General features: G+C 43.2%; 6 non-coding genes across 6 annotated transcripts; 3 read left to right on the forward strand and 3 right to left on the reverse strand.

The window, feature by feature from the left end:
- The first annotated feature begins 312 nt into the window (after positions 1 to 312).
- Positions 313 to 395, forward strand: TRNAL-UAA (transfer RNA leucine (anticodon UAA)). Its single transcript has one exon. It is a non-coding gene; the product is annotated as a tRNA-Leu (tRNA).
- A 294-nt stretch (positions 396 to 689) lies between these two features.
- On the reverse strand, positions 690 to 772 carry TRNAL-UAA (transfer RNA leucine (anticodon UAA)). Its single transcript has one exon. It is a non-coding gene; the product is annotated as a tRNA-Leu (tRNA).
- Positions 773 to 5,602: 4,830 nt separating this feature from the next.
- Positions 5,603 to 5,685, forward strand: TRNAL-UAA (transfer RNA leucine (anticodon UAA)). The gene has a single exon. It is a non-coding gene; the product is annotated as a tRNA-Leu (tRNA).
- A 294-nt stretch (positions 5,686 to 5,979) lies between these two features.
- On the reverse strand, positions 5,980 to 6,062 carry TRNAL-UAA (transfer RNA leucine (anticodon UAA)). The gene has a single exon. It is a non-coding gene; the product is annotated as a tRNA-Leu (tRNA).
- Positions 6,063 to 10,892: 4,830 nt separating this feature from the next.
- TRNAL-UAA (transfer RNA leucine (anticodon UAA)) lies at positions 10,893 to 10,975 on the forward strand. The gene has a single exon. It is a non-coding gene; the product is annotated as a tRNA-Leu (tRNA).
- Positions 10,976 to 11,269: 294 nt separating this feature from the next.
- TRNAL-UAA (transfer RNA leucine (anticodon UAA)) lies at positions 11,270 to 11,352 on the reverse strand. The gene has a single exon. It is a non-coding gene; the product is annotated as a tRNA-Leu (tRNA).
- Positions 11,353 to 12,639: the final 1,287 nt, after the last annotated feature.

The following is a 12,639-nucleotide window of genomic DNA, read 5'->3' on the forward strand; positions in this document are numbered from 1 at the left end:
TTTGCAGACATATTTAATAGGACATGTGACAAAAACGGTGTGAAAAAAGCGCACCTTTTTTCGTCCTACACGCTGATAATCTTAAACATGTTTGATAGGTATGGTTGTATTTTTTTTTTTATTAAGTACATGCACGTTTTATAGAGGAGAGGCATGACATTACCTTGTATTCCTGAAACGTGTTTTGCGTAACCTGATAAAATATATAGATATGAAAATATATATATATATATATAGAAAGCTCAATGTCACACAGTGAGCACTCTTGATATCTATAATAAGTGCCATGTTGTTGCCCTTTCCTGCACAGGTACCAGGATGGCCGAGTGGTTAAGGCGTTGGACTTAAGATCCAATGGACATGTGTCCACGTGGGTTCAAGCCCCACTCCTGGTAGAGAGATTTTGTAATTCATTATGCACCAAATGGAAAGCATTAAGTCAGGTATCATAAACAAATAAGTCACCTATAATAAACGAAAAAGCATACTGTAATACAACCTGCAACAAAAGGTTACTAAGTTTCAATGAGAAATGTACAATACAAGGCGTTTACTTTTTTGGGGGTAGAAAAATACACGTTAATCGATATGAAGATTTTATATGTAGCTCTTATTTTAATATTAATCAGGAGCAACTGAAAAGTGCGTGAAATTGAAATGAACAGTGTCACGGGAGAGAAAAAATGATATACCAGGAGTGGGGCTCAAACCCACGCAGACACATGTCCATTGGATCTTAAGTCCAACACCTTAACCACTCGGCCACCCTGGTCTACATAGTGCAGGTGTGCCTGCAATCATGATATAGTTGTTTTTCAGGAGAAGAATCATCTATACTATCAGCCCTCCCAACAGGAAAAGCAGAATTCAAAACCCCCAAAATATCCCTCAGCTTTTGCATGGAAATAGGATGCCATTGATCCAACCTGGATCCATCCTCCATCGCCCAGCCAGCAACAATTCTCCTACACATTTCTCCTTCCATGGTATCATAATCCCAAAAGTACTTACCGAAAAATGTAATACCTGCCATCTTCCCTGTTATAGCCACCACCGCCAATCCTAGGTCAATATGTGTCATAATGAAGCAGACTCCATCCTCCCTCCTATACCGTGACATGTAAGGTCCCTCATACCTCCTCAATGCACCAGACTCAATAAATTCTGCCTAGGCCTTGCCATATGACCTCAAAGTAGATGGAGCAATGGACTGACGAATCAATTGTAACATCCTTAGATTCCCAGCTCCCAAAGGTCCACTGTCAAAGCCGTTTTAAGCAAATCTGCTCCCGGCACCAGTACACCGAATCTCTGCCACTGTGAACGAGATAGCCCATCAGTGATATCATTATTCACACCTGGAACATACTGACCCTTAAACAAAATATTGAATTTCAGACAATGAAGCAAAAATAAACGCAACAACTTCAAAACTTTTTCATCTCGAGCCTTCTGTGAATTGACTAAATTAACAACTGTTTGGCTATCCACATTAAAAACCACTCGCCTGTTTGCTAAAAGGTTACCACACAACACTAAAGCAACCATCAAATGGAAAAAAACTCCAGAAACGAAATGCTATGGTGTGCCTCTCTCCAAGAATCCAGCCATGACTCAGCAGTCCAATCACCATCTCAGAAAACCAAACCATGGGCTCCCGAATCATCAGAAAAAATTTGAACTTGCCATAACCATTCATCCTCAACCGTCAACATGTTAACACCATTATTACTTTGCTGGAAAGAAACCAACATTCTGAAGTCAGCATTGATGACCTCTTTAAGCCGAATTCTGGGATGAGGTAAAACAGCACCTTTGACTGAAAAACCAAGGCACCTACAAAGAGCTCTACCAACTCTCACCACACGGCACGCAAACTTCAAAGAACCCAATAAGGCTTGCACCTGCTGTAACTCCAGCTTATCCGTGGAAACAGCCTCCTCCAACAGAGAAATCAACTTTTGAACTTATCCACCGGAAACCGTACCTCAGATTTCTCTGAGTTCAATATAGCAGGGCCTTCAGTCTTATCCGGAGCCAAAGGTACTTCCATCTCCTCCATACACTTCTGAAATTCAATTAACCCTTTTTTACATTCATTGGACCACTGCAAGCCCATCAGAAAAGAGTCACCTAGGTAGTTCGTGACATGCCCGAGCCCAGTCTTCTGTTGGAAAAACCACTGCAAAAAACAACTACAAGTTTCAAACAGGGAACAAGAAACAGAACAGCCCATTGGCAACATTATATCCACAAATATAGAATCCTCAGATTAAAGACCCAACAATGAAAAATCCTCAGGATGTACCGGCAATAGTCAAAAGACAGATTGAATGTCTAACTTTGCCATTTGTGCCTTCCTTCCACAAGCCCTTACCAACTTAATTGCCTCTTCCACTGATGTGCAATGCACTATGGAGTCTTCATGTGCAATTAAATCATTAACTGACTCCCCTGCAGCCCACGATAGATGATGAATCAATCTAAACTCACCTTGTTGTGTTTTAGGCACAACACCCAGTGGTGAAATTGTTAAGTTATGAATCGGCCAGGTATCCCATGGACCCACCATTCTGCCAGCCTCCAATTCCGTCCTCAATTTCTTTCTCACCACTTCCGGATTCTCAACTGCAGATTTCAAATTTTTTCTCTGTCTTCTATGACCTTGATAACATAGCTTGAAACCCTCAAGAAAACTCTAGTACAGTAACTTGGCCTCCTCACGCCTCGGATAAAACTGCAACCAATAAAACAAAATATCAAATTTATTAGGAGAAGGGCCCTTTTCCCACCATCTGCTGTATCCGACCCCTTCCCCTATCACCACCTCTACCTGCATTAGCCTTCCATCCCCATTGCATCCCTCCAAAACACTGCACCAATGGATGTTTGCCCCTGCAATTGGAGCAATTGTGCATGAACTTGCACTGGAGTCGTGTGCATGACCCTCTGTTGAAGGACCAACAAGATCCATTCTGTGGGAACTGAGCTCTTGTGAAACTACCCACCCTAGATTGGTTGGGATGCCCCTGAAAGGGCTTGTAAGGAACCAGAAGACCACTAGCTGTGTGTAACGCTGAGGCATTCTTGGAAGTACACAACCATTGCATCCAAAGCTCATTATAAATATCTCACCATTCTTTATCTGGAAATAATGCCATCTGGGCTCTAAGTTCTTCATTATATCTAAAACATCCAAAACCACCATAGTCTATTTGAGCCCACCTAAAAACGTCCATGTATTTTAATAGAGAAATACAACGCTCCGGATGCCTCTCACAATAAACGCTAGCAATGATTAAGAATACTGACATCCAATTCTCAAGGGTAGTGGGAACTTTCGGCCTCCTAGCTAATTCCCATTCCTCCTCCTTTGACCCTTCCTTAGCCCACACTTCTCTATGTAATAATTTAAAAACATCAACAAACTCACCTTTACAAATGTTTTCCTTCATGGCTTGGGTGAGATGCGCCCCCAAAGGCAAGAACAACCCCATATATGGCAACTTTTTACTTTTTACACTACCCTCACCTGAGTTTCCTTTTTCCTTACCTGGCTCTGCCTTAGAAGCCTCCTCACCACTTGCCTCTGACTTACCATCATTGACTCCGACTTTTTTGTTCACAGCCCCCCCAAATGGACATTGTCTGCATCTTTAACTGCTTCATTATTTGCATCATCTTTCCCACTCAATCTACCCAAACTTCCTTATGCTAACGCAAAAGGGTATTACCCACTGTTACAGACACCAAACACACTACCTTCATGCTTAACTCTTCACACCCCATAGCCACAGCAGCCTGTGTCTCACCTTTTTTGAATGAAACCACTTGCAGGTACCTGATTATTCGTCTTGACTTTCCGATTACGCTGCACCATCAAAGGGGGCAAATCCTGAAACACACCAAAACTCTTTCCTCTGTTAGAACAGCTCACCTAATTTCTTTGCTGCATCTCCTTCCCCGAAGTCTCATCCCCACCCTCACAATTCTCCCCCTCCTTAGTCTCCTGGTCGTCATCGTAATCCATCAATTCATCATGCAAAATGAGCCCCGAAGCCAACGAGACAGCACCTTGGCTGATAGCTGGGATCTTGAAGCCGTGATTGTACCATAAATCAAATGATTCACCAGGCCACTCCCTTGTAATCAGGTTGATCGCTCTGAATGCAACCCTCTCTTATGACCGGCATTTTAAAGGTGCCCAGACCTTTACCGGCGTCTCCGCTGTTGTCTTATTTTTCATGACGTCCTTTGGCATGGCTCGTCCTCCTGAGCTGCGAAGCCCAAAGGAGCTGTCAAACCCCAAAAATGCTTCAGCCACCCCAGGGTGTGCTTTCTTAAGCTCACCCCTGACAAAGCTATGCCCATCTTCCTGTAATTGCTGGACTCTATTGAAATTGACCTCACTTGTGTCAAAATTATAAACCACCTGTTGCTCCGAGACAAACACAAAGGGGCAGATTTAAGGAAAGTGGCTCTGCCGGTGCAGCGCCACGTTCCTTGCACCCCTTAACGCCCCTGTACCGCCACCATGTGTGAGCTATATATATAATAATACGGCGCACCATGGCACAGGGTAGGGGCATTAGCGTTATATTTTTTACGCTATTGATGTACTCTGCAAGATTAGCGCCATCATTTTGGGACTAATCCTGCAGAGTACATAGGGGCCCATTATAAATAATGGTATTCCCCCTTTTAACGCCTCCTCTGAGTAGGCGTTAAAAGTGTAAAACAAATGGCGCAAGGAAATCTCTTAGATTGCCTTGCGCCATTTTTTCGGGCTCCCTAATGGGCGAATGCCCACCTTGTATAAATTATGCCTGACCCTTCCCCACCACACCGCTTCCTCTACTGCCAACTCTATGCCTCCCAGCCATTCCCGTGCAGTGCGGCAAACGAAGCGACCCACGCGGAGTCAAGAGTTCGCTCTTGGCTACAACACCAGCCCCAGAGACACCCTTCTCAAAAAGCAACCTGTCAGGTGAGGAACGAGCGTGCCCACTCTCTAACAAGGGAACGCCCCCTTTGCACACATCATGCATATATTATGCATGATGTGGCGCAAAGTGTTAACAAGTTGGCGCAAACCTAGCTTGCGCCACCTTGTAAATATTTTGCTATGGTAGTGGCCTATGATCTTCACATTTGCGGCAAAATAAATTCTGCAAATGTAGCGCTAAGGGCCGCAAGGGCCTTGTAAATCTGTCCCAAAGTGTTTTAGATTGTGTGAAGTGTAGTTTTGAGTCTTGAAAAGGGGTTAGTGTGATATTTCTTAAGATTATCGTCAATTTGCAGACATATTTAATAGGACATGTGACAAAAACGGTGTGAAAAAAGCGCACCTTTTTTCGTCCTACACGCTGATAATCTTAAACATGTTTGATAGGTATGGTTGTATTTTTTTTTTTATTAAGTACATGCACGTTTTATAGAGGAGAGGCATGACATTACCTTGTATTCCCGAAATGTGTTTTGCGTAACCTGATAAAATATATAGATATGAAAATATATATATATATAGAAAGCTCAATGTCACACAGTGAGCACTCTTGATATCTATAATAAGTGCCATGTTGTTGCCCTTTCCTGCACAGGTACCAGGATGGCCGAGTGGTTAAGGCGTTGGACTTAAGATCCAATGGACATGTGTCCACGTGGGTTCAAGCCCCACTCCTGGTAGAGAGATTTTGTAATTCATTATGCACCAAATGGAAAGCATTAAGTCAGGTATCATAAACAAATAAGTCACCTATAATAAACGAAAAAGCATACTGTAATACAACCTGCAACAAAAGGTTACTAAGTTTCAATGAGAAATGTACAATACAAGGCGTTTACTTTTTTGGGGGTAGAAAAATACACGTTAATCGATATGAAGATTTTATATGTAGCTCTTATTTTAATATTAATCAGGAGCAACTGAAAAGTGCGTGAAATTGAAATGAACAGTGTCACGGGAGAGAAAAAATGATATACCAGGAGTGGGGCTCAAACCCATGCAGACACATGTCCATTGGATCTTAAGTCCAACACCTTAACCACTCAGCCACCCTGGTCTACATAGTGCAGGTGTGCCTGCAATCATGATATAGTTGTTTTTCAGGAGAAGAATCATCTATACTATCAGCCCTCCCAACAGGAAAAGCAGAATTCAAAACCCCCAAAATATCCCTCAGCTTTTGCATGGAAATAGGATGCCATTGATCCAACCTGGATCCATCCTCCATCGCCCAGCCAGCAACAATTCTCCTACACATTTCTCCTTCCATGGTATCATAATCCCAAAAGTACTTACCGAAAAATGTAATACCTGCCATCTTCCCTGTTATAGCCACCACCGCCAATCCTAGGTCAATATGTGTCATAATGAAGCAGACTCCATCCTCCCTCCTATACCGTGACATGTAAGGTCCCTCATACCTCCTCAATGCACCAGACTCAATAAATTCTGCCTAGGCCTTGCCATATGACCTCAAAGTAGATGGAGCAATGGACTGACGAATCAATTGTAACATCCTTAGATTCCCAGCTCCCAAAGGTCCACCGTCAAAGCCGTTTTAAGCAAATCTGCTCCCGGCACCAGTACACCGAATCTCTGCCACTGTGAACGAGATAGCCCATCAGTGATATCATTATTCACACCTGGAACATACTGACCCTTAAACAAAATATTGAATTTCAGACAATGAAGCAAAAATAAACGCAACAACTTCAAAACTTTTTCATCTCGAGCCTTCTGTGAATTGACTAAATTAACAACTGTTTGGCTATCCACATTAAAAACCACTCGCCTGTTTGCTAAAAGATTACCACACAACACTAAAGCAACCATCAAATGGAAAAAAACTCCAGAAACGAAATGCTATGGTGTGCCTCTCTCCAAGAATCCGGCCATGACTCAGCAGTCCAATCACCATCTCAGAAAACCAAACCATGGGCTCCTGAATCATCAGAAAAAATTTGAACTTGCCATAACCATTCATCCTCAACCGTCAACATGTTAACACCATTATTACTTTGCTGGAAAGAAACCAACATTCTGAAGTCAGCATTGAGGACCTCTTTAAGCCGAATTCTGGGATGAGGTAAAACAGCACCTTTGACTGAAAAACCAAGGCACCTACAAAGAGCTCTACCAACTCTCACCACACGGCACGCAAACTTCAAAGAACCCAATAAGGCTTGCACCTGCTGTAACTCCAGCTTATCCGTGGAAACAGCCTCCTCCAACAGAGAAATCAACTTTTGAACTTATCCACCGGAAACCGTACCTCAGATTTCTCTGAGTTCAATATAGCAGGGCCTTCAGTCTTATCCGGAGCCAAAGGTACTTCCATCTCCTCCATACACTTCTGAAATTCAATTAACCCTTTTTTACATTCATTGGACCACTGCAAGCCCATCAGAAAAGAGTCACCTAGGTAGTTCGTGACATGCCCGAGCCCAGTCTTCTGTTGGAAAAACCACTGCAAAAAACAACTACAAGTTTCAAACAGGGAACAAGAAACAGAACAGCCCATTGGCAACATTATATCCACAAATATAGAATCCTCAGATTAAAGACCCAACAATGAAAAATCCTCAGGATGTACCGGCAATAGTCAAAAGACAGATTGAATGTCTAACTTTGCCATTTGTGCCTTCCTTCCACAAGCCCTTACCAACTTAATTGCCTCTTCCACTGATGTGCAATGCACTATGGAGTCTTCATGTGCAATTAAATCATTAACTGACTCCCCTGCAGCCCACGATAGATGATGAATCAATCTAAACTCACCTTGTTGTGTTTTAGGCACAACACCCAGTGGTGAAATTGTTAAGTTATGAATCGGCCAGGTATCCCATAGACCCACCATTCTGCCAGCCTCCAATTCCGTCCTCAATTTCTTTCTCACCACTTCCGGATTCTCAACTGCAGATTTCAAATTTTTTCTCTGTCTTCTATGACCTTGATAACATAGCTTGAAACCCTCAAGAAAACTCTAGTACAGTAACTTGGCCTCCTCACGCCTCGGATAAAACTGCAACCAATAAAACAAAATATCAAATTTATTAGGAGAAGGGCCCTTTTCCCACCATCTGCTGTATCCGACCCCTTCCCCTATCACCACCTCTACCTGCATTAGCCTTCCATCCCCATTGCATCCCTCCAAAACATTGCACCAATGGATGTTTGCCCCTGCAATTGGAGCAATTGTGCATGAACTTGCACTGGAGTCGTGTGCATGACCCTCTGTTGAAGGACCAACAAGATCCATTCTGTGGGAACTGAGCTCTTGTGAAACTACCCACCCTAGATTGGTTGGGATGCCCCTGAAAGGGCTTGTAAGGAACCAGAAGACCACTAGCTGTGTGTAACGCTGAGGCATTCTTGGAAGTACACAACCATTGCATCCAAAGCTCATTATAAATATCTCACCATTCTTTATCTGGAAATAATGCCATCTGGGCTCTAAGTTCTTCATTATATCTAAAACATCCAAAACCACCATAGTCTATTTGAGCCCACCTAAAAACGTCCATGTATTTTAATAGAGAAATACAACGCTCCGGATGCCTCTCACAATAAATGCTAGCAATGATTAAGAATACTGACATCCAATTCTCAAGGGTAGTGGGAACTTTCGGCCTCCTAGCTAATTCCCATTCCTCCTCCTTTGACCCTTCCTTAGCCCACACTTCTCTATGTAATAATTTAAAAACATCAACAAACTCACCTTTACAAATGTTTTCCTTCATGGCTTGGGTGAGATGCGCCCCCAAAGGCAAGAACAACCCCATATATGGCAACTTTTTACTTTTTACACTACCCTCACCTGAGTTTCCTTTTTCCTTACCTGGCTCTGCCTTAGAAGCCTCCTCACCACTTGCCTCTGACTTACCATCATTGACTCCGACTTTTTTGTTCACAGCCCCCCCAAATGGACATTGTCTGCATCTTTAACTGCTTCATTATTTGCATCATCTTTCCCACTCAATCTACCCAAACTTCCTTATGCTAACGCAAAAGGGTATTACCCACTGTTACAGACACCAAACACACTACCTTCATGCTTAACTCTTCACACCCCATAGCCACAGCAGCCTGTGTCTCACCTTTTTTGAATGAAACCACTTGCAGGTACCTGATTATTCATCTTGACTTTCCGATTACGCTGCACCATCAAAGGGGGCAAATCCTGAAACACACCAAAACTCTTTCCTCTGTTAGAACAGCTCACCTAATTTCTTTGCTGCATCTCCTTCCCCGAAGTCTCATCCCCACCCTCACAATTCTCCCCATCCTTAGTCTCCTGGTCGTCATCGTAATCCATCAATTCATCATGCAAAATGAGCCCCGAAGCCAACGAGACAGCACCTTGGCTGATAGCTGGGATCTTGAAGCCGTGATTGTACCATAAATCAAATGATTCACCAGGCCACTCCCTTGTAATCGGGTTGATCGCTCTGGATGCAACCCTCTCTTATGACCGGCATTTTAAAGGTGCCCAGACCTTTACCGGCATCTCCGCTGTTGTCTTATTTTTCATGACGTCCTTTGGCATGGCTCGTCCTCCTGAGCTGCGAAGCCCAAAGGAGCTGTCACACCCCAAAAATGCTTCAGCCACCCCAGGGTGTGCTTTCTTAAGCTCACCCGTGACAAAGCTATGCCCATCTTCCTGTAATTGCTGGACTCTATTGAAATTGACCTCACTTGTGTCAAAATTATAAACCACCTGTTGCTCCGAGACAAACACAAAGGGGCAGATTTAAGGAAAGTGGCTCTGCCGGTGCAGCGCCACGTTCCTTGCACCCCTTAACGCCCCTGTACCGCCACCATGTGTGAGCTATATATATAATAATACGGCGCACCATGGCACAGGGTAGGGGCATTAGCGTTATATTTTTTACGCTATTGAAGTACTCTGCAAGATTAGCGCCATCATTTTGGGACTAATCCTGCAGAGTACATAGGGGCCCATTATAAATAATGGTATTCCCCCTTTTAACGCCTCCTCTGAGTAGGCGTTAAAAGTGTAAAACAAATGGCGCAAGGAAATCTCTTAGATTGCCTTGCGCCATTTTTTCGGGCTCCCTAATGGGCGAATGCCCACCTTGTATAAATTATGCCTGACCCTTCCCCACCACACCGCTTCCTCTACTGCCAACTCTATGCCTCCCAGCCATTCCCGTGCAGTGCGGCAAACGAAGCGACCCACGCGGAGTCAAGAGTTCGCTCTTGGCTACAACACCAGCCCCAGAGACACCCTTCTCAAAAAGCAACCTGTCAGGTGATGAACGAGCGTGCCCACTCTCTAACAAGGGAACGCCCCCTTTGCACACATCATGCATATATTATGCATGATGTGGCGCAAAGTGTTAACAAGTTGGCGCAAACCTAGCTTGCGCCACCTTGTAAATATTTTGCTATGGTAGTGGCCTATGATCTTCACATTTGCGGCAAAATAAATTCTGCAAATGTAGCGCTAAGGGCCGCAAGGGCCTTGTAAATCTGTCCCAAAGTGTTTTAGATTGTGTGAAGTGTAGTTTTGAGTCTTGAAAAGGGGTTAGTGTGATATTTCTTAAGATTATCGTCAATTTGCAGACATATTTAATAGGACATGTGACAAAAACGGTGTGAAAAAAGCGCACCTTTTTTCGTCCTACACGCTGATAATCTTAAACATGTTTGATAGGTATGGTTGTATTTTTTTTTTTATTAAGTACATGCACGTTTTATAGAGGAGAGGCATGACATTACCTTGTATTCCTGAAATGTGTTTTGCGTAACCTGATAAAATATATAGATATGAAAATATATATATATATAGAAAGCTCAATGTCACACAGTGAGCACTCTTGATATCTATAATAAGTGCCATGTTGTTGCCCTTTCCTGCACAGGTACCAGGATGGCTGAGTGGTTAAGGCGTTGGACTTAAGATCCAATGGACATGTGTCCACGTGGGTTCAAGCCCCACTCCTGGTAGAGAGATTTTGTAATTCATTATGCACCAAATGGAAAGTATTAAGTCAGGTATCATAAACAAATAAGTCACCTATAATAAACGAAAAAGCATACTGTAATACAACCTGCAACAAAAGGTTACTAAGTTTCAAAGAGAAATGTACAATAGAAGGCGTTTACTATTTTGGGGGTAGAAAAATACACGTTAATCGATATGAAGATTTTATATGTAGCTCTTATTTTAATATTAATCAGGAGCAACTGAAAAGTGCGTGAAATTGAAATGAACAGTGTCACGGGAGAGAAAAAATGATATACCAGGAGTGGGGCTCGAACCCACGCAGACACATGTCCATTGGATCTTAAGTCCAACACCTTAACCACTTGGCCACCCTGGTCTACATAGTGCAGGTGTGCCTGCAATCATGATATAGTTGTTTTTCAGGAGAAGAATCATCTATACTATCAGCCCTCCCAACAGGAAAAGCAGAATTCAAAACCCCCAAAATATCCCTCAGCTTTTGCATGGAAATAGGATGCCATTGATCCAACCTGGATCCATCCTCCATCGCCCAGCCAGCAACAATTCTCCTACACATTTCTCCTTCCATGGTATCATAATCCCAAAAGTACTTACCGAAAAATGTAATACCTGCCATCTTCCCTGTTATAGCCACCACCGCCAATCCTAGGTCAATATGTGTCATAATGAAGCAGACTCCATCCTCCCTCCTATACCGTGACATGTAAGGTCCCTCATACCTCCTCAATGCACCAGACTCAATAAATTCTGCCTAGGCCTTGCCATATGACCTCAAAGTAGATGGAGCAATGGACTGACGAATCAATTGTAACATCCTTAGATTCCCAGCTCCCAAAGGTCCACCGTCAAAGCCGTTTTAAGCAAATCTGCTCCCGGCACCAGTACACCGAATCTCTGCCACTGTGAACGAGATAGCCCATCAGTGATATCATTATTCACACCTGGAACATACTGACCCTTAAACAAAATATTGAATTTCAGACAATGAAGCAAAAATAAAGGCAACAACTTCAAAACTTTTTCATCTCGAGCCTTCTGTGAATTGACTAAATTAACAACTGTTTGGCTATCCACATTAAAAACCACTCGCCTGTTTGCTAAAAGGTTACCACACAACACTAAAGCAACCATCAAATGGAAAAAAACTCCAGAAACGAAATGCTATGGTGTGCCTCTCTCCAAGAATCCGGCCATGACTCAGCAGTCCAATCACCATCTCAGAAAACCAAACCATGGGCTCCCGAATCATCAGAAAAAATTTGAACTTGCCATAACCATTCATCCTCAACCGTCAACATGTTAACACCATTATTACTTTGCTGGAAAGAAACCAACATTCTGAAGTCAGCATTGATGACCTCTTTAAGCCGAATTCTGGGATGAGGTAAAACAGCACCTTTGACTGAAAAACCAAGGCACCTACAAAGAGCTCTACCAACTCTCACCACACGGCACGCAAACTTCAAAGAACCCAATAAGGCTTGCACCTGCTGTAACTCCAGCTTATCCGTGGAAACAGCCTCCTCCAACAGAGAAATCAACTTTTGAACTTATCCACCGGAAACCGTACCTCAGATTTCTCTGAGTTCAATATAGCAGGGCCTTCAGTCTTATCCGGAGCCAAAGGTACTTCCATCTCCTC

The sequence above is a fragment of the Pleurodeles waltl genome, chromosome 5, assembly GCF_031143425.1.
Source record: "Pleurodeles waltl isolate 20211129_DDA chromosome 5, aPleWal1.hap1.20221129, whole genome shotgun sequence".
NCBI lineage: Eukaryota > Metazoa > Chordata > Amphibia > Caudata > Salamandridae > Pleurodeles > Pleurodeles waltl.